Below are 19699 nucleotides of genomic sequence, written 5' to 3'. Positions count from 1 at the left end.
GGCAAGAGTTCCGAACCAGAACCTCACCAAGGAAGGAGTGGGCGGCGAGCGCTCCAGCTGTCTGCCTGCAGCACGCGAAGGCTCTTCCCTTGCTGCCTGACTGCGCCAACCCACGGCTCACAGGAGCTCCGGGCAGCTGTGGAAACGGGCTCCCTGGTGTCCCTGCCTGGGGCAAGTGGCCGGAGGAGGAGGAGCCAGACCAGGCGGTTCTTGTGATGCCTTTGGGCAAATCGCCATGACTACTGAATTTTCGAGATCACGGGTACATCTTGAGCAGCTGATGGGTTTTGACGATATTTAGGATATTTCTGAAGCAGGACCTAAGTCTTCACAAACAAAGCCACATGGTGTCTGTGATTTGCTTGATAGAATCTGGCAGGAAGTGGGCAGAGCATAGAGGGTTCGCAGTGGCAGAACCTGGGCTGTGTGGCACAGACTTCACTGAACTGGTCTCTCTGCTTCTTGTGAGTCTGAAATAGCCCTAAAGAAGGAAGGAGCAATGGAGAATTCCAGAAGACACATTCAGCTCACGAACCTCCATTCTGGTTTGGACTAACTGCTCCTTTCAGAGGTTATGAAACCAAAGCTCAGAGAGGTCCTTGCCCCACCCAACATCACACAGCAAGCTGTGGCAGCGCTCACACGGGGGCGGGGGGGGGCGGTTCTGCTGCTTCCACCCCGTGGAGCGGGAAGAGGGTCATGAAGTCTGGAGGAAACAGTCGGCACATCTTCATTGTCATGGCTGACCCTGGGACCCCTGCATGAAATATGCGTTATTATTCTGGCTACATACCGTCATGCCCTGCAGTCCAAGCAAAACGCTGGGCTCGCTTTTGGGCTCAGCACCCAATGCCTCATTCCGGGAAAGAGCTCCCGAGGGCGGCAGGCCCCCGAGCCTCCGCAGCCTTGACCACAGGAGCAGGAATCCGCGCAGCAGGGCCAGGCTGTGTGCTCCGCGGCCGAGCCTGCTCTTCTCAAGAGCAGCTGGAGGGGGCAAGTGTCCCCAGATGCAAACGCTGATGGAGCCTCGGCCATCGCCGAAGCAACTGTCCCGCCATCGCCACGGGCTTCCTGGGCTCACTCCCTGCTATGGGTTTCTGTCCCCCCTCCCGTTAGAGCACGGCCCTCTGATTGCCCATCGGCAGCGCCAGCTGCCCCCGGTTGGCGCTGCCTGGGTGTCGGCATCCATCCTTGGGTGAAGCTGGAGGGTGTCCCCTTCTCTGTCCGGTCAGGGACCCTGGTGGGCGCAGCCTGGGCTGAGCGTCTGCAGCCCGGCTCCATCCTGGAGTCCTGTGGCCATCGCTCAGAGGCGCTGCCCCCTGGGCCTGAGCACGCGGCAGAACCCACAGTGAGGGGCGGCCCCGGAGCCTGGGCCCTGGTCACCTGTGCCCACCATGTCGCTGTCCTCCCGTGCCAGGCTCCCGGGCCTGCCAGGAGCGACCTCTTCAAAGTCGCTGGGTGCCTACGGGAGCAGCGTGGCCCGGGCTCGCCTTCCTGGGCGGTGAGGGTTCACAGAGGGGCCTCGCGGTGCAGGTCCCGAACAGCGTGTGGACGGTCTGGGGGGACCGCAGTGACGGCCGGAAGCCATCCCCGGGCGCGCCTGCTCCGTCTCTGCCATCCCACAGCCGGGATGTGACGGGAGACGAACATTAGGGACAAACATTAGGTGTGGACCAGAGGAAGCGGCCTGCAGGCACAGACTGTCCAGAACTTCTCTCTGAGGGAAACGGCACCGTGGCCACCGTCCTCTCCACGTCTGCCTCACAGCAACCCGCGACCCCCGAGTGAAATCAGCAGAGGCCCGCAGCCCGCGGCGCGCACGGCGCGGCCTTTAGCAACCGTGTTTTCCCTGGCGGACGTGTTAGGACAACCCAGGAAGGCTCCCCGCCTGGACCTGGGTCACTCAGGAAATGGCGGGCACCTGGGGCGGCCGCTGGCCCGGTCCCTCAGCACGCTAGCATCAGCTCCCGGGCTGGAAGGCGGAGGACGTCGTAAACGCACAGGTCCTCCAGACACAGGCCCTCAGGGGACTGGCCTGGGCAGGTGGCACTGCTCATGCGCAGTCCGCGGTTCCCCAAGTTGGCGGCTGTGGGTTGGGGGTTGGTGGGGGTGTGAGGCTTTTCTGATCCAGTTCTGGAGCTCCTGCTAGAAGGGGCAGTTTCTCTTCCTCAGAAACTTCTCTTACGGGCTCTCGCGGGGCACCCAGGTCTGGGACCCTACCACCCTGGACGGCCCTTATCTACGCTCAAGAGCCCAAGAACATGTTCAAACCGCCAGTCCACAGGGAGCCTTGGACTCCAGCACAGCCCACCCACCGGGCACAGGTGGCGACCCCATGCCCAGGCTGCTGGCCATGCCCCTGGTGCACCCCGGCAGCCCTGCAGGTGCCCTCCTTCCCTCAGGCCGTCCTGTCATCCAAGGACCCTGGAATCCTACGCCCTAACTGCCAGGATTCCAGCTGGCCTTCCTGTCGCCTGCTCCGCAGGCCTCTCCCTGGCTCTGACCGCTTTCCTGAGTTCCCTGGGCAGCATCGACAGCCCAGGGTCACTTCCGCCCGACCCCCTGGGTCACGCCTTATGCCCACACCTGTGTGCAGCTCTGCTCTCGGCCCCTCCAAGAAAGGGTGTTGGCTATCATGCCACCTCCAGGGACTGCCCAGCACACCCGGCCACCTCAGATGCCCCGGGGCAGTGCTGGCCGTCCCCGGTGCCAAGACACTCCCTGCCTGTGTGCACATCACGATCTCGTCCCACCCAGGGGAAAGCGAGGCAGAGGCTGAGAGCGGCCACCCGCAAGGAAGAGCAAGATTATGCACAGGCCCAGCTTCCGGACAGCAGTCACCTGGGCCTTGGGTCCAAAGGAGGCCACCCACCCAAAGCCAGAGCCCACAGTGGAACTGGAAACGGGCCTCATCACACGCCTGAGGACTCCCGCCTGCGTCTCCTCTGCAGTCCTGGGGTGGCTCTCCCAAGCCCTGAGAGCCCTTGTGAAGTATGTTTTACATTCATACTTCAACTTGTTGGCCAAAAATATAATGACTTTTTTAAAATTGAAAATGGTCCTTCCTTATATCAGAGGCGCTCAGGATGAGCAGGGCTCCTGTAGGGTCCTGCAGGGGGGCTGTGAGCCCGGGAGCTTGAAATGTCAAGCTCAACTCTGTGGATTTCTGCATTTTTGACAAAAGGTCCGCCCACTTAGATTATTAGAAACACAGGGGAGGAGCAGAGAGGAAAGAACGGAAAGGGGGAGGGAAAGAGGAACAGAGAGGGAAGGGGGAGGGAGAGTCCGCAAGTAAGCATGGCTGGGGAAGGCAGCTTTGCAGGTGGATTATGGCCTCAGCAGGGCGCTATGTCCCCCCAGGTGTGCTCTGCACCTGCCCCAGCCCAGGGCCCCGCCATGCGCTTCCTCCTGCTGGCGCTAGAGGGCGTGCAAGCTGGGAGACCTAGGGTGTCGCTCTGAATAGCTATGGCAGGAGCTGAATTCCGATGGCACTTGCTCTGGGGAGGTCGCGGGGAGTGGTGGAGATGGTCCAGTGATCTTTGCAGAATCATCTCTCGGGTGTCTCAGAGCAGGCATCCCTGAAATGGGATCTCAGCTCTGTGCTTGACTGAGTGGCTTTGGAAATGGGAGCCACCTCTCTGAACTTCAGTTCCCTTGACACCTAAAGTGGAGAAAAGGAGCACCCTTAAGTGGTAAGTCTGGGGCAAGGAGGAAATAAGTCCCTGACTTGCAGGTAGCAGATGGATGCCTGGGAGAGACACTTGCGAGCACCCACGCACTGTTCGGGAGCAAAGTTGCTGATCATGAAGAAAAATGTGCACTTGTCATTGAACCAAATAATGGCATTGCACCGCTAATTAGCGTGAACTTTATTCCGCTATTTGTTGGCAATTAGACCTGGCTGTTGACCTAATTACCCAGGTCTAGAATTAGACTCTACCCCCGAGCTACACAGAGCTGTTCTCAGCTGCCCCAACAATCTACCTGGTGTAAAGGGACACCTGCAAAGATTTCCCCAATCGGCCTCAAGGATCCCATGAGCTGAAGCTCCAGGCAGTGAAGAATCTCATTTTCCTCGAGTCCTCACTAGTCACAGCATGTCATCACCAGCTAACGAGTATTTACCCAACAGATGGAAACAATGTGCTGGTTCCAGATCCAGCCAAAGCTTAACTGCCATTTAAATAGGGCATGATATTGAAAATATTAATTTCATTATCTTCTAGCATCTTATAATTATAACTCGAACGTGCTGCTCAGCATATATTTGCATGTGGAAAGAATCCACCACTGTTCTTCAAGGCGACAATGGCTGTTGGATGGACTTCTGACCTGAGCTGCACATCTAGCCCTTGGGAAAGAGATGGCATATTTTTCTGCACTGACGCCTACCCAACAAGGGGGAGAGAGGAAGGGCAGCCAGGCAAGCGAATGCCACCCCCTCGCCTGGGAGGCACACTCCACCCCAGAGGGGCTCAATGATGCCCGTCCTTCCTGCGCCAAGCCAGCCAATGGACTGAAAGTCACTCTTCAAAGCTCACCCATCGAGGAGGGCGCTCTGGAGGTTGCTACCCAGCTACAAAATGCTCCGACGTCCCCGGCTACGTCAGTCCTCTAGGGCGGTGCTCTCCAGAGAGCTTTGATGTTTGCTTTCATCAGCCGGTACTCGCACACATCCATACAACGAAGGCTCCAGCAGCACCTGTCCTACCTGCCCAACATTTCCAGTTACACCCTCACCAGAAATGCAGTCAACAGGTTGTAACTCTGGCCCCCTCAGCTTTGATAAGGCAGATGACTGACCCTGAGCAGAAGTGCCAGGTGCTATAGGAAGGGACGCCCATGGGGGGCAGGCATACTCAGAATGGCCAGTGCTACCTGCAGCCCTCCTGGCATGGCCCAAGCCACCATGGCTGCCATGGTTGACCAGGAGCCCCTGCCTGGAGTTCCGGGCTCCTCGCCATGACTGCTCCCCTTGGACAGCGTGCTGTGCTTCCCTTACAGCCCTTGCCATTCCTCTTCTCTCTCTCTAGAAACGTCCCTTCCCCACTTACCCCGTGGACTACCACTCACTGCTTCTGGGTCCTGCTTGGACATGAGCTTCTCGACAGTCTGGAGATTCTCCCCGCCCAGCCCTGTCTCCACAGGCATGCTCTGTGCCCCACAACACGGCTGTTGCTCTGCAGCCCTCCTGACAAGCTCCACGTTCCTTCTATCCCCGGTGCTGAACAGGATGCTCAATAGCGTTTGTTGGAACAAATCAGCACACTGGCCATCTGGATGACACAGGTCCCTCCGCGACCCAGACCTGCTTCTGGAGAGCTGGGGTGCCGGCCGTGTTTTCAACAGGGACTGTGGGGTGTGAGTGGACCCCCAGCCTGCCTCCCGAGGAGCCTCTCTCATTTCCACTCTCCTCCCAGCGGCCAAAGCAGGTCTCGTGACCAAGTCCGAGGGTGACAGCACGGAGAGTGGACTCAGCGCAACAGGGGAGAGGAAAATCTGATCATCTCAGCTGCTGACTCTCATCACGTGATCATCACCATGCCACTGTCCTCATTGCCACTACGTCACCACCACTGTCATCACCATGATCAGCACCATTGTTGTCACCACCATCACCACCACCATCATCATCACCACCATCATCACCACCATCGTCACCATCATCTCTATCACCACCACCACCACCATCATCACCACCAGCACTACCAGCACCACCTCCATCACCATCATTGTCATCGTCATCACCGCTGCCATCATCATCATCACATCGTCACCCCCAGATGGAAGGCATCTCCAGAGCCTCTGAGGCAGAGACTACATGCACAGGGTCAGCCCCTCCATCGAGCTGGTAAGCAGAGGTGGCCCATTGCTGGGAGGCTAGTGACGACGTGATTCTGAACATCCGGGAAAGGCAGTTGCGGAGCTGCCGTGAGCACGTGAGGGCTGGCGAGGGCCAGGCAAGTGCACCGAGAGCACCCGCTGTGCCCGCTGCGGCAGATCCGTCCCCTCACAGAAACCAGGCAGACGAACGCACACTGCAGGTACACACACGTGCAACTGTGAAGAGCAGGTAACGGATCTAGGGCGAGGAGCGAGCTTCTGCTATCCACTCCACTTTGAAGAAAAACATGACATACAGTTAACAGGATGGCAATTTCCCAGGAATGTTTTGAACCTGATACTCTGGAATAACAGCTGTGTGTTCTGTTTCAGAACTTGCTGGATAATCCACATGGACTTCCCTTGTGTCAAGGGAAAGAAATTGATCAGTTAAAGCTAACAAGGACCATTTACTTTGTTTATTATTTGTAGTCTCTTCACTAATTCATTGCTTTGGTCTTTTTCCTATTATGGGGACGAGTTCTTTCCCACAAGTAGCAGGCTCAGAAGACGTGCCCAGCAGTGAGACAAGAGGATGGTCAGGAGAAGAGACAAGGGGACATCAGGTTTTTACAGACCCAAACCAGAACTGGACCCACTGTACAAACCGGAAGTGCCCCTCGAAGCAGCCTTCCCGAGAAACTCCCCATGGTGTGGGGAGACGGCACCTTGAACTTCAAGTTGCTGTCCTCCGTTTCTCCTTGGCCTCCAGGGGGCAGAGGCCCCTGCGAGTCAGCGTGAAGTGCCTCCTCTCCCTGAACTTCGGCAAGTTAGCTCGCCCGCCACCTGTCCAGAAAAGGACACCATGGGAGCGTTTGTGAGACTGCCATATGTCACTCACTTCCCTGATACTCTCTGCAATAAGTGGGTTTTCCCAAAACCAAGGTGTGGCATGGTGACATGGTGACATGGAGTAAGGAGAGTGGGCTGTGCAGAATTCGGCCATGTGAGCTCAAATCCCAGCTGTCTTGGTCACGTGGCCCCCACGTTTGGATTTAGTGTCCACACCTCCATCTCCTCAAGCGCAAAAGGAGGACGAGGACAGGACCCAGCACCAGGTGACTGAACTGGGGCTGGCAGGGCAGCTTTCCACGTGACAGCTGAACGGGTGTTCTGGACTTTTCTGTCCCTTCAGATGTTCAAAGCTGGAAATGCCCGCACAGGCTACGTGAGATGGCGGCTCCTGTGACGTTGAAGGGCGTCTCCCTGCACGGAGTTGGTCCAAGGCTCAAAGCATGAATGCCCTGGGTCTCAAGCATGTGGTCAGCCAGGATGCCAACCGGGTGGGTGGACTTAACCTGATGCCTAACAACCCGCGTTGAGTCCCAGTGTCGGCAAGACCCTGAGCACAGGGCCACAAGGCACCGGCTAATCCCAGCCACCGCCTGGTCCTGTCTCATCCCTGCAAAGTCTGATTTGCTCCCTCCAGAGGCAGAAGACAGAGTCCAAGGGGTCAGGTCCCTCCTCCCGCACGCGGCACCACTGAGAGGACCAGACCTGGACTGATGGTCGCCTTCCTCATCCTCGGTCGGTGGAACGTCAAGGACGCCTCCCTCGCCTCCTCCAGAAGAGTCAGGTGGACGCTGGGCTCCTGATCTTCCCAGCATCTTTGCCCCCAAAGCGGCCTCCCTCCAGTCCTCCGGAGCTGCGTCCAAGGCCGCAGCTCAAGAAACCCCAACAGCCTCCCTCCTCTGGCGCCGGGGAGACCCCGTGCCCAGAAGGACCCCAGTGTCTGCTGCGCTGCCCCCGCCACCTGGAACCCTTCGGGCCTCGCCTTTGTGCCGTCTGGCGGGTCAGAGGACGACGGCGCATGAGCAGAGGCCCAGCAGCAGGCGTGGCCCCTGTCGCGCCTTCCCACGCGCCTGCGGTGCCTGCGACTCGGCGAGCACTCCGCGGGTGCCGCAGGTGCCCTGGTGGCCGGCAGGTGAGTACCGCCCGTGCGGGCATCTGGAGGAGGCTGTGGAGGAGGAGGCTCAGCCACAGCCCGCAGGCCTCTCGCCATCTGAACCACGGCTCGCTTTGAATGAGAGAGAAGCAGCGGGTGCGGGACCCGCCCTGGGCGACCTCCTGTCACTCCAGGGTGCAGCCAGCCATGGGCTGCAGAGAGGCCAGGGAGGAGAGCAGCGGGAGGAGGCCCGCTGCAGAAGACTGCCCGCCCCGCCCCGGGCTGGGGGCCCAACTCCGCGCCATGATTCCCACCCTGTTTCAACGGCAGCCTCCTGGGACGCCAAGCTGCTATCTCAGGGGTGGCTGCAGCCACACAGGAGCAGCCCTCGGCCGACCCGCCATTTGTTTTGAATGAGACTCTGGAATGAGGCAGGAGAAGGAGTCTCACCAGCGCAAAGAAAAATGAGGACACTAAGAAGGAAGTTAATCAAGCTGCTTATGAAAATAACAATAAAAATTTGTTTGCATTTCTTTATACGCTTCTTCCTTACAAATAAATGTACTCTTTAAAATCTTTTAAAGTACCTCTCTGCTTTACATAAAAACAGGCTCATTAGTCTCAGTTGGAAATTTCTCAATGGCTAATAATAGAAAACTGGAATCAAAATGGCTTTTAAAAATAAAAGCAATTTATTGCTTCACTTAAAGAGACACAATGTGTCCCCGTTCCACAGTACTTTCACAGGTCTGGTGTTTTGTTTCTTGTTTTTTTCTCCACAGGGCTGGCTGTATCCCAAGCATGCCTCATGATCACAAGATGGCTGCCAGAAAGTCCCAGGCACACAAGCTTCCTCATTCCTATCCCCTTTTCCAGGTATGTGAGGTGAGCTGATAGACTGTAAGTCTAAATCAACTTGTATCTTTATTTGCTACCAAGTGCACAAAGGTTATCTGAAAAATGGTCAATACAGAGGATAACATATCTGAGTTAGAGAGAGAAAGCAAGAGAACATGGTCTAGACAGCTGGATCCAACTATAACTGAAATCACAACCCTGACTTTTTGCTTACAAATTATCCGTAAGTCCTTGGATTTTTGCTTGTTTGATGGATTTCGGTTACTGTCAATCAAAATAAAGGACAGTAAAAAGAACTCTTCAGCACCAGACACTCACTGCTCTTTGTTTCTTGACGTTCCAAACCCAGTGAGAGAGGATACCAAGGAACCAACTGAAAGTATTAACCCCATGCTCCTGAGAATCTGGACATGACGTGAACTCCTTGGACAATGGCCACATCTACCCTCCTGTGAGTTCCAACTTTTGGAAACTTGACTTAGGGAGGGGCTACAATAGACTTCAACGCAGATGATTGCGTGTTCTTAAAATATCAACTTTCCCAACCAACTCCAGACTCTAATTTTTACAAAAGAAAGATGATCTGTCTACAAATTATTTCCGTGAAAGATGACCTCTTTCTACTGGACACGGGCAGGGGGAGAGGACGCCACCCCAGGAGTCGCAATGCAGAGTTCCTCTCATTGTCTTCCCCCTCCTTCAGTGTATGTGAACAGCCAAAGGAGGCCCGGTCCCTGGCCGGCCTCTGCTGAGCCCTGCACGGGGAACAGCAGGGGCGTCTGACGGAAGCCCAGATGGAAGCCACTCACCCACCTCCGGCGTGTGCATTTGCTCCTCCAGGTCACAGAGCTCCTCTGAGCGCATGGGCCACCAGGCTGCTCCTGGCCCACGCCCGGCCGGCTCCCAGCCCGCCGCCAGCCTTCTCTTTTCGACAGTCTGGCTTCCGTCATTGGGTCTGCTTCCTCCCTGATTCTCCTCACCTGCTGGGGGTGGGGGCTGAAGCTGTCGCACTGGGAAAGTTCTTCTCCATCCCCGGATGGCGAATCTCCCCGTGTGGTCTGCGTCCTGAGCTTGATGCTCACTTCCCACAGCTGTCTGAGCTTTCCTCCCTGCCTGCCTTCTCTGACGCAGAGGCGAGCCCAGCGGGGGCGGGCGTGCCAAGGGCTTCCACTGGTTTCCACAGCTGCATTCAGCCTGGCTGCCATCCCTTCCCACCAAGCCACTTTTGCCTGTGACCCAGGTGGTCTCCATTTCTGGACTCCCCTTCTGTGTCCAATGCCCAGGTGTCACTGCGGACCTTCCCCAGGACAGCAGGCAGGCGTCCTCAGCAGGGCCCGGGCAGAGGCTGGCAGACATCTTCTACTCACGCAGGCCCTTTCCTCTTCTCACACTCGGCTCCCGTGAAAGCAGGCCACTGTCCCTAAACACCCTCTGGGGCTCTGAGTCCCTTTGGGCTTGGACCACTCAGGACTAGAGGGGCTTTTGGTTCTTGGGATGACAGCCATCCTCAAATGAGCCACCGCCAGTTGAAATGGCAGGTGCTCACCTCTTACTCTTGGAGGCCTGCTTTATGCTCGAGGAGACCGACCTTTTCAGATCTGTATTACTTTCCGTCAAACTCCCAGCCTCTGGCTTGCTGAACGTGGCGACCTCGTGGAGGGAGACTTGGGTCTCCACAAGCTTGGAGCGAGGGTTTGCTAGAGAGACCACCACGGCGGGCCTGCCACCCTCCGCGGAGCAGTCAGGCCTGGTCAGAGCTTCAGATGCCACCAGGAGCGCCTGCCTCCTCCCCAGGAGCTGCAAGTGGTGGGCAGCCGGCACGGAGGGCCCCGAGGAGCCGCCTCTGCTCGCCAGCGCCCTGCTGGGGCCACGGGAACCCTGCGGATTGTCCTGCTCGGAACCTGGGCAAGAGCCTGGCAACCAGGGAGCACTGCCAGCGGGCAAGTGAGGGCCGGGTTCAACAAGGAGGGGTTGGCTGCGTCCGAACTCTTCCATCAACGAGCATAAGGTACAAATGGGCAAGGATGCTCAAGGCCAGAGGTGACCAGACCCCAGCAGGTCCCAGCCAAAACTAAGAGGGCGGCAGCTAAGCCGGTCGCCCTCACCGGTGGTCCGGGGCACCAAGGTCGGGGCCTCTGCAGCAGAAGACGCCTGTGTCCTCTCACCGTCTGTGGATTCCCCGCTTCTCGGCTTAAACTCTTCCTCCAGCAGCCCAGCAGCTGACCTGCTGGCACAGGTCACAGGCACCTCCCTCCTGCTCAGCGTCCCTGGGGGCAGGACAGGGGGAGCTGGCCCTGCAAGTCCAGGATCCAGCCCCGAGCGCAGGAGAGAAACGGGGGGCCTTCCAAGGGAAGACGTCTCTCCTGTGACCTGACTTACTCCGAGTGCGCTTCACAGTGGATGGACGGATCTTACGGGTACAGATCTGGGGGCTTTTAAGAAGCCTTCCCCAAAGCGGTGACTCCCGGTCAAGAGGAAGGACACCTCCCCTCGTCAGCCGTGCCCTGGTGCAGGCCGGCCCGCCCGCCCTTGCTGCGTTGGCCCTCCTGTGTCCGTGAAGCGCGTGGACCGGGCCGCTCCTCCTTCCTTCTGCAGAGCACCGCCCCTGGAGGACCGTTCCTGTCTCTCCGTTCTCCTGATGGGGACGGTGACTTCTTCCCATCTTGCCCATTGTGACTGAAGCTTCCAGAGCATGGCTGTCCGTGTCCCCATCGTGGCTTTAGTCCTCTGGCTGAAAGCCAAAGAATGTCGTTTCTAGGTGACATGGTGAATGCTCGACAACCCGTTTCCAGATGGTGGCAGCACCGTGCCCTCCTCCAACAGGGCCAGGTGCTGGTCCTCCGCCTCTGCCAGCGTCCCGTGTTTCCCTCTTTTTAATGTCGTCCACAATAGCGGGGGCGTGCTAGGACTTCACCAGGGCTGAAATTTCCATCCCCCAATGACAAAAGAGAGGGACGCTCCTCTTGCTTTATTCGTAGGTCTCTGGGAACTTTCTACGCATCTCTTCTGTCACTTTCCAACGTGCCACTTGTCCTTTATTAAAATGCAATATGGCTTTAATTCTAGATAAGAGTAATGAATCAAGAATATTTTCTCCCCTTCTGTGGATTGCCCACATATTTTTGTAAAGATGTTTGAAATCATAACTTTTTCATTTTTATGAAGTCTAATTTTTCTTTATGCTAATTTTGCCTTAAAATTTTCTTTCTTGCCCCATGATTTTAAAATATGCTTTCTCCTGTGTTGTCTTCCAAACGCTGTAAATCCCATTTTTATATCTAAGTCTGTGATTCACTGTGCTGTGATTTACCGTGTGGTGTGAGGTAAGGGTCACACTTCATTTTTCTCCACACGTATGTCAACTTTTTCCAGCATCATTTCATAAAAAAATGAAATGATCATCATTTCATAAAAAAATTCACACCCGTGGAATTCCCAGCACTCCTGTAATCCAAAGTCAAACAATTAAGAAAGAGAGGATCTACTTCAAGACACTGCCCTGTTCTCACGACTGGTAAATATTTACTTTCTTATATTTTTCTTAAGTATTTTATGTTTGGGAACGATACAGTAAACTGGGTTGGTTAACTTTTCCAAATTTCATTTCTAAAATGAAAAAATACACTTCATTATGCATTAGCCTGGCAGCGCATTGTCCCTGCTTCTATTATAGGTCTGGGTCAGATATGAGCATTAGGACAGGCTCCTAGCTGTAGAGAGAACTCTTTTCTCCTCCTCTGCATTTTGACAGCATGTCTTTAAGGATAATAGTTTCGTTTTGTTCTGTTTTTTAAAGTGCTGGGAATGAAAGTCAGGTCCTCCTGCATGCTAGGCAAGCATTTTACTGCCGAGCAACACTCCCAACCCTAAGAATATTATTTTTTCCTTATGTATTTGACAGAATTCATGAGTAAAGCCACCAAGCCCTTAAGTTTCTTTGTGGGCAATTTTTTAATTTATTTGATTGATTTGGTCCATGCCTGTCTTGATTCCTTCTTATCTCAGTTTTGTCCATTGTATCTGAATTGCACATTTTATTGACATAAAGTTACTCACAACGTTTTCTTATTAATGCTTCTAGAGCTGTAATAATTTCTTTTGTGATGCTATTGGTAATGCACATTTTATTTCCTTAGTCTTACTAGGGATTGTTGATTTGATGACTTCTTTTATGGAACCAACTTGTGGCCACAGGGATTTTCCTCTATTGTTTGCTTCCTATTTCATGTATTCCCACTCATTATTGATGCCTTATTTTTACCCACTTTAGTATTAATTTGTTCTTCTTTTACATACTCCTTTGGTGATGGTTTAGATCAAGGACTTGCAACCCTGTTTCTATAAAAAGAACTAATAATAAATATATTGGGAATGACTCAACACTGCCATTATGTGAAAAAACAATCACAGACATTATGTGACTGTGGCTCTGTGACAATAAAACTTTGTTGACAAAAGTAGCCATAGACACTATGTGATGAGTAACACTTGGCTCTGTGACAATAAAATTTCATTGACAGAAATAGGCATAGACCCTATGTTATGAGTAACTCGTGGCTCTGTGACAATAAAACTTTATTAGCAAAAGCAGGCATCAGGCAAGTTTTCACTTGTGAGCTACAGTTTGCTGATTCCTATATAGATTATTGGCTTTAATAAGTTCTTCATTTAGAATAAATGAAAATATGCTATAAATATTTTGGCATCTTACAATTTGATATGTTCTGATTTTTCACTACAATTCAGTTCAAAAAGTTTTCTAATAATTCTTGTGATTTTCCTCTTTCACCATAGAATTGTGCAGATTAAAAATTTGGAAATTTTCTACTTAGCTTTCTTATTCTGTTGATTTCTTTCTTTTTTTTTTTTTTTTTTTTTTTTTTTTTTGTACCAGGGATTGAACCCAGAGGCACTTAACCACTGAACCACATCCCTAGCCCTTTTTGTTTTTTATGTTGAGACGGGGTCTTGCTCAGTTGCACAGGCCTCGCTACATTTCTGAGGCTGGCTTTGAAGCGGCACTCCTCTTGCCCCAGCCTCCTGAGCTGCTGGATTAGGGCCCTGTACCTCTACGCCCACCTCATTCGATTGATTTCTAATTAACTTTTATTGGGAACAGAGAACAGTGACAGAGGAATTGCACCCTTGGAGATCTACTGAAAGTGGTTTCATGCCCCCACATATGTTCTATCTTGGAGAATGTTCTTTTGTCACTTACGTGTTCAGTTACCAAATACAGTCTTATATATTTAAATTAAAATGATCAGCATTTTTCCATTTAACTATATTTTTATTTTTCACAATGTTATCAGTTCTGAGATAAGACTGTTGAAATCCCCAAGCATGTAGATAGATAGATAGATTTCTCTAAATTTCCCTTTAGTTCTGCTCTTTCTGCTTCATTTCTTTTGAAGTTCTATTTTTAGGTGCATGTCCTCCTAGAATTTTCATATGAATAAATTGACCATGTTGTTGTAGTAGTGGTAGAAGAAGAAGGAGGGGGAGGAGGAGGAGAAGGAATCCATTTGGGGTAATAATCCTTCTTTTAAAGTCTACTTTATCTAATATCTACCCAGTCACTCTGAAACACTTATTTGTGTTGTGTATTAAATCTTCTTCCAAGCTTTTACTTTTTGTTTTGACACATTGAAGGTAGGTCTCTTCAAACCCACATACACACAGTTATCTAATACTAGACAAAGGCACCATAAACACACATTGGAGAAAAGACTGGCCTCTTTAACAAATTGTGCTGGGAAAACTGGAAATCCATATGCAGCAAAGTGAAATTAGACCCCTACCTCTCACCCTGTACAAAACTCAACTCAAGTGGACCGAGGAGCTAGGCATTAGACCAGAGGCCCTGCACCAGGAGAAACTGCAGGTCCAGTTCTCCATCCTGTCGGCCTAGGAAATGACTTCCTCAACAAGACTCCTGAAGCACAAAAGGTGCAATCAAGAATCAATAAATGGGATGGTATCAAACTAAAAACCTTCGTCCTTTAGTTTTTTGAGATTGGCTTATCTCACTTAGCATGATATTCTCCAGTTTCATCCGTTTGCCTGCTTCGCAGCAAAGGAACCAATCAAGAACCTGAAGAGAGAGCCTACAGAATGGGAGAAAATCTTTGCCACGTGCACCTCAGATAGAGCACTAATTCAGAATACATAAAAACTCAAAAACCTTAACACCAAAAGCCAAGTAACCAATCAACAAATGGGCAAAGGAACTGATCAGGCACTTCAGAGAAGAAATATGAAAAGTCAACAAACAAATGAAAAAATGTTCAACATCTCTAGCAATTAGAGAAATTCAAACTACACTGAGATTCCATCTCACTCCAGTCAGAATGGCAATTATCAAGAACACAAGTAACAATAAACGTCAGCAAGAATGTGGGGGAAAAGGTACACTCATACATTGCTAGTGGGACTGCAAATTGGTGCAGCCACTTTGGAAAGCAATATGGAGATTCCTCAGAAAACTTGGAACAGAACCACTATTTGTCCCAGAGGTCCCACTCCTTGGTATATACCCAACGCACTTAAAATCAGCATACCACAGTGATGCAGGCACATCAATGTTTATAGCAGCTCATTCACAATAGCTAAGCTACGGAACCAACCTATGTGCCCAGATGAATGGATAAAGAAACTGTGGTATATTAACACAATGGAATATTATTCAGCCATAAAGAAAAATGAAATGATGGCATTTGCCAGTAAATGGATGGAACTAGGGACTATCAGGCTAAATGAAATAAGCCAGTCCCAAAAACCAAAGGCCAAATATTCTCTGTGATATGTGGATGCTCACATGTAGTGGGGATAGAAGTTCACTGTATTAAACAACAGGGAATGAAGGGAAGGGCAGGGGAATGGGATTAGGAAAGACAGTGGAATGAATCAGACATGACCTTCCTGTGTTCATATATAAAAACATGACCAGTGAAACTTCACATCACATACAACCACAAGAATGGGGTCCTAATTAGGACAAGTTATACTCCACAAACGCATAACATGTCAAAATACACTCTACTGTCATGTATATCTCAAAAGAACAAATTAAAAAGTAAAGTATGTCTCTTATGAACTTCATACAGCCGACTCTTCCTGTTAGCCCTGACATTGCCGATAGAGTGGGTCTCAGTCGACCAGCTTCTCATTTGATTTCTATTTGTCACCGCTCCTTCTTCCATTTTCCCTTCCACCCTACAATTCTTCTCATTAATCAAGTATTATTCGGCACTCCAATTTTTCTCTTCTAGGACCTTTTTCAATAAACCTCATTGCATTTTCAGTCTTATTCGAGATATCTATTTATCACCTTGTAGCACAAATATAAAGCACTTCGTGGATAATGCAAAATTTTTAGCAGTGTACCTTCATTTAATCCTTCTTGTGCTATGCATATCATTTATTTTACATGGAGATATATATAGTCATGAAACAGGCCCAATAGCAGATTGGAACTGGCAGAAGAAAGAACATGATATATTGATAGATATTATGTAATCCAAACAATACAAGGAACACAGAGAGGAAAAAAAAAGAATAAAGAAAAATAAACGAAGCCTCGGAGACTCGTATGAAACTATTAAACACACCAATGTATGCGCAAAGAGTGTACAGAGCAAGAAAGGAGCACATTTTAAGAGAATAACAGTTGGAAACTTCCCATAGTTGATAGAAAACATTCATCTGTACTCCTGAGAAGCACAAAACACTTCAAATAGGGCAAATGCAAGGAGATCCACACACAGCCATACTAATAAAAGTGTTAGAAGAAGCAAGAGAAAAACGTCTCTTCACATACAAGGGAAGCACAGTAAGGTCAGTAGCTGCTGCTGCATCGGAACGGGAGGAGGACAGGAGGGAGTGGAAGAGCACGCACAGATTGATGAGAGCTGCCAACCAGAAAGCCGCCTCTAGGAAAACCAAGCGAGCGAGCCCGGGAAAGGCACACTGACAGATTCTCCTTATTAGAAATACTAAAGAAAGTCCTTCAGGAGGAAGGCCAGTGGTGACAGATGACAGGCGGCACTGGACAAGGTGATCATGTGCTTATAAACATAGTGTAAGTGCATATCTCTTCTCCATTTTTAACTGATTTAAAAAGCAAGCAATGTACACATTGGCCAACTTTCCCTGTTCTTAAAGCCCTTGCCCTTGGCATGATGGGACAGTGTTTATGCAGATTCCTCTGTAAGAGCAGAGTCCTGCCGATCGTGCCCTTGGTGGAGACGTGCTGTAGACTACGAGGATGGCAGAGAACCAAGGAGCTTGGGCGTGGCTCACGGCTGCCACAGCTGCCTGAGACAGCCAACCGCACCCTGTCTTGGAGCGTACTTTCTAAAGCTGAATGAATTTTTGCAGGGTTAGCCTCTATACAGACTCCAGTTCAGACAACATAGCCATTGGAACCCGGTGTCAATAAAGGGCAGGAGTATGACATGCAGGGGTGTTTGTCCTGGCTGCGTTGGTGGAGCAGCGTATTTAGTTGTTCTTGAGTTGAATGCAACACGCCCCAAGACTGTGGGTATGAACTGGAATACTGGTGCCTGCCTGAGTTCTCCTGCACCTCCAGTGTGACACACAGAACTGACACCCGTGTCTGGCAGGGACACATCTGAGTGAAGTTTTCCTCTCATGAAAATTCACCTGTGTAAGCTTTATGTGAAATGGACTTCTCCTGGCCTTCTCCAAGAACTGACCTTGACTGTCTTAGCTAGACACTCAGGGGACACTCAGGAGCCACCCAGGAATGTCAGCGGTGAGCAAGACGTGAATTCAGCGAGCTCCCAAACGCTTCCCTCTTTCCCCTGGAACCTTTCCCTCAGACTTAAATAAGTCATCATTTTCTCTAATTCTCAGGATCAAACGTCAGTGACAGTGACAGCTCTGTCAATGTAGTTACGACCACCTCTATGCTTTCCGAGGGTGTCTCAGTACCTTCCTCTGAATGCCTACTTGAAGAGCCTTTCCTGGAAACTACCAATTGGTTGTCTTACTATAACAAGATCGTCCAACACGATTTATTTCTTCTTTTTCAAAAGGTTTGAAGTGCTTTTCAGGTGCATTAAGTACCGTGGGACACACAGGCCCTTGGCACTGAAAGCCGGGGCATCCTGTGGGTAAACATGACCAGAGTCAGAGAGCACAGTGTGACCCCAGCCTGCTCCGCTCATGGCATCTGGTGTTGAGACTCCAACTTCAGAAAAGGAAGGGACAAAGCCATTTTCTTCCAAATGCCAGATAAAAATTGTTTCTTTGCTGCTTTGAAACCACCCGAAGCACGCTGCTGGCTGGGCCGAGTGCATCTCGCCACTCCCCACGGTCTGCGGCCAAGGATCTGCCTGCACGAGAGGAGTCTGAGGCTGGGCCTGGCCAGGGGCACAGGTTTGAGCCTCAAGGTGACAGCATGCTCTCTGGACACCTCTCACGGATGAGCAGCGTGGTGAAAGTGACCTGCCACAGAGGCACGCGACTGCCTTTTGAGAGCGCGGACCTGCGGTGGAGCCAGCGTGTGGGTGTGGCTGTCTCTCACTGGGTCTCCATCTTTCCTGCTGAGCGTGTGCATCTCTTTCCTTGGTTCTCCACCCTCAGCTCCTGTGATGTGTGGGGAAGGCCTAGAGTGTCTCTTGTAAGGAGCTTGGACAATGGGTTTGCTCTCAGAATCCACCCTGACTTCTGAATTGACGTCCTTGCATAAGTTCGACAACTAAAGAAAGGGGCCGTGGATCTGTGCTAAGAGGAAGCACAGGGCCAGTCCTGGCATCTTGTGGTGGGTAAGCGGTGGCTGGGCCACTTCACTGCACTGGAGCCCTGGGGTGGTGGAAGGTCTCATGCGCAGTTCCAGGTGTGCCCCGCGGAGACCTGCAACATCAATGCTGAGTCCAGGAGTGGCATGCTTCTTGTCCACCCACGATGTCTATGCAGTGGAAATGCTAGTGCCACTTAGGAATCCACGTGGTAAAATGGAGACCCTAAGTGATTGTGATCAGGAGAAAAGACACATTCTCTAAGGAAGCATCTCTGAGTGAAGTGAATACAACATGTATGCAGAGTCTACACTGGCAGTTTGTGTTATTTCATCCAGTGAGTCAGATTCTTGCAAAGGAGGGAACAGTGAAGCAGCAGATGACTCAGCCCCAGCCTTAGAATGAAAACAGAAAAGCCCATGTGCTGTCTTGGTAGAAAGACACGAAAGGAGGGCCGCCGGGTGGAAACTTCAGCCACCCTCCACACCCACAGACCCTGCGTCCACCAATTCGACGATTGATCTGTACTGAACACGGCGGACTTGTTCCTGGTGATTATTCCCCACTCAGTACAACACAACGACTATTTACACAGCGGTGACCTTGTATTAGGTATCATAAGCAATCTATGCAAATACTACACCTTTTTACATCAGTAACTTGAGCATCCTCAGATTTTTGTAAGCTCGGGGGGACCTGGAACCAAGTCCCTACAGATATGGAGAAGAGACCACAATATTTTCAAACAGGTAAAAAAATGAGCATCACACAGGCCCCAAATTCTAAAGCAGCATCCAGCTCTACAGTGCACACGCCTTCTGGCGAGGTCACCCGTCTTCCCGCTTCTGTAGCATCTTAAAGTCATTTCAGTCCTTAACGCATAATGACAATGTTTCACCAGAACAACTGACTGGGAGGAGCAACGAAAGCCAAAGACATTTTGAAGACGTTTCATAGAACACGAAGGTTGTCGGGTGTTGAGTCGACAACACTGCTGCTTCCTTACAGCAGTAAGATGATTTCCCTAACAAACTCCATCATCATTTCCCACCTGGAACGCGATGGTGTCCTGCTTATTTGAGCCTCGAACAGTCTATACACACCGAGGCCCAGGCTAATGCTTATTTGAACCTGGAACAGTCTATACACACCGAGGCCCAGGCTACATGTCTGCACTTTTGTACTTTTAGAAATTCCTAAAAGCAAACAACAAAAACATTCCATTACTGATCTGAACTGTAAAGTCATAATGAATCTAACAAGTACTAAGGACTTCAATATCAAAAAATTGAAATACGCTGTTTGAATT

This window comes from Sciurus vulgaris (assembly GCF_902686455.1).
Source record: "Sciurus vulgaris genome assembly, chromosome: 8".
In the NCBI taxonomy this organism is placed as follows: Eukaryota; Metazoa; Chordata; class Mammalia; order Rodentia; family Sciuridae; genus Sciurus; species Sciurus vulgaris.
The sequence above is the reverse complement of the archived record's forward strand: the minus strand, read 5'-3'. Positions refer to the sequence as shown.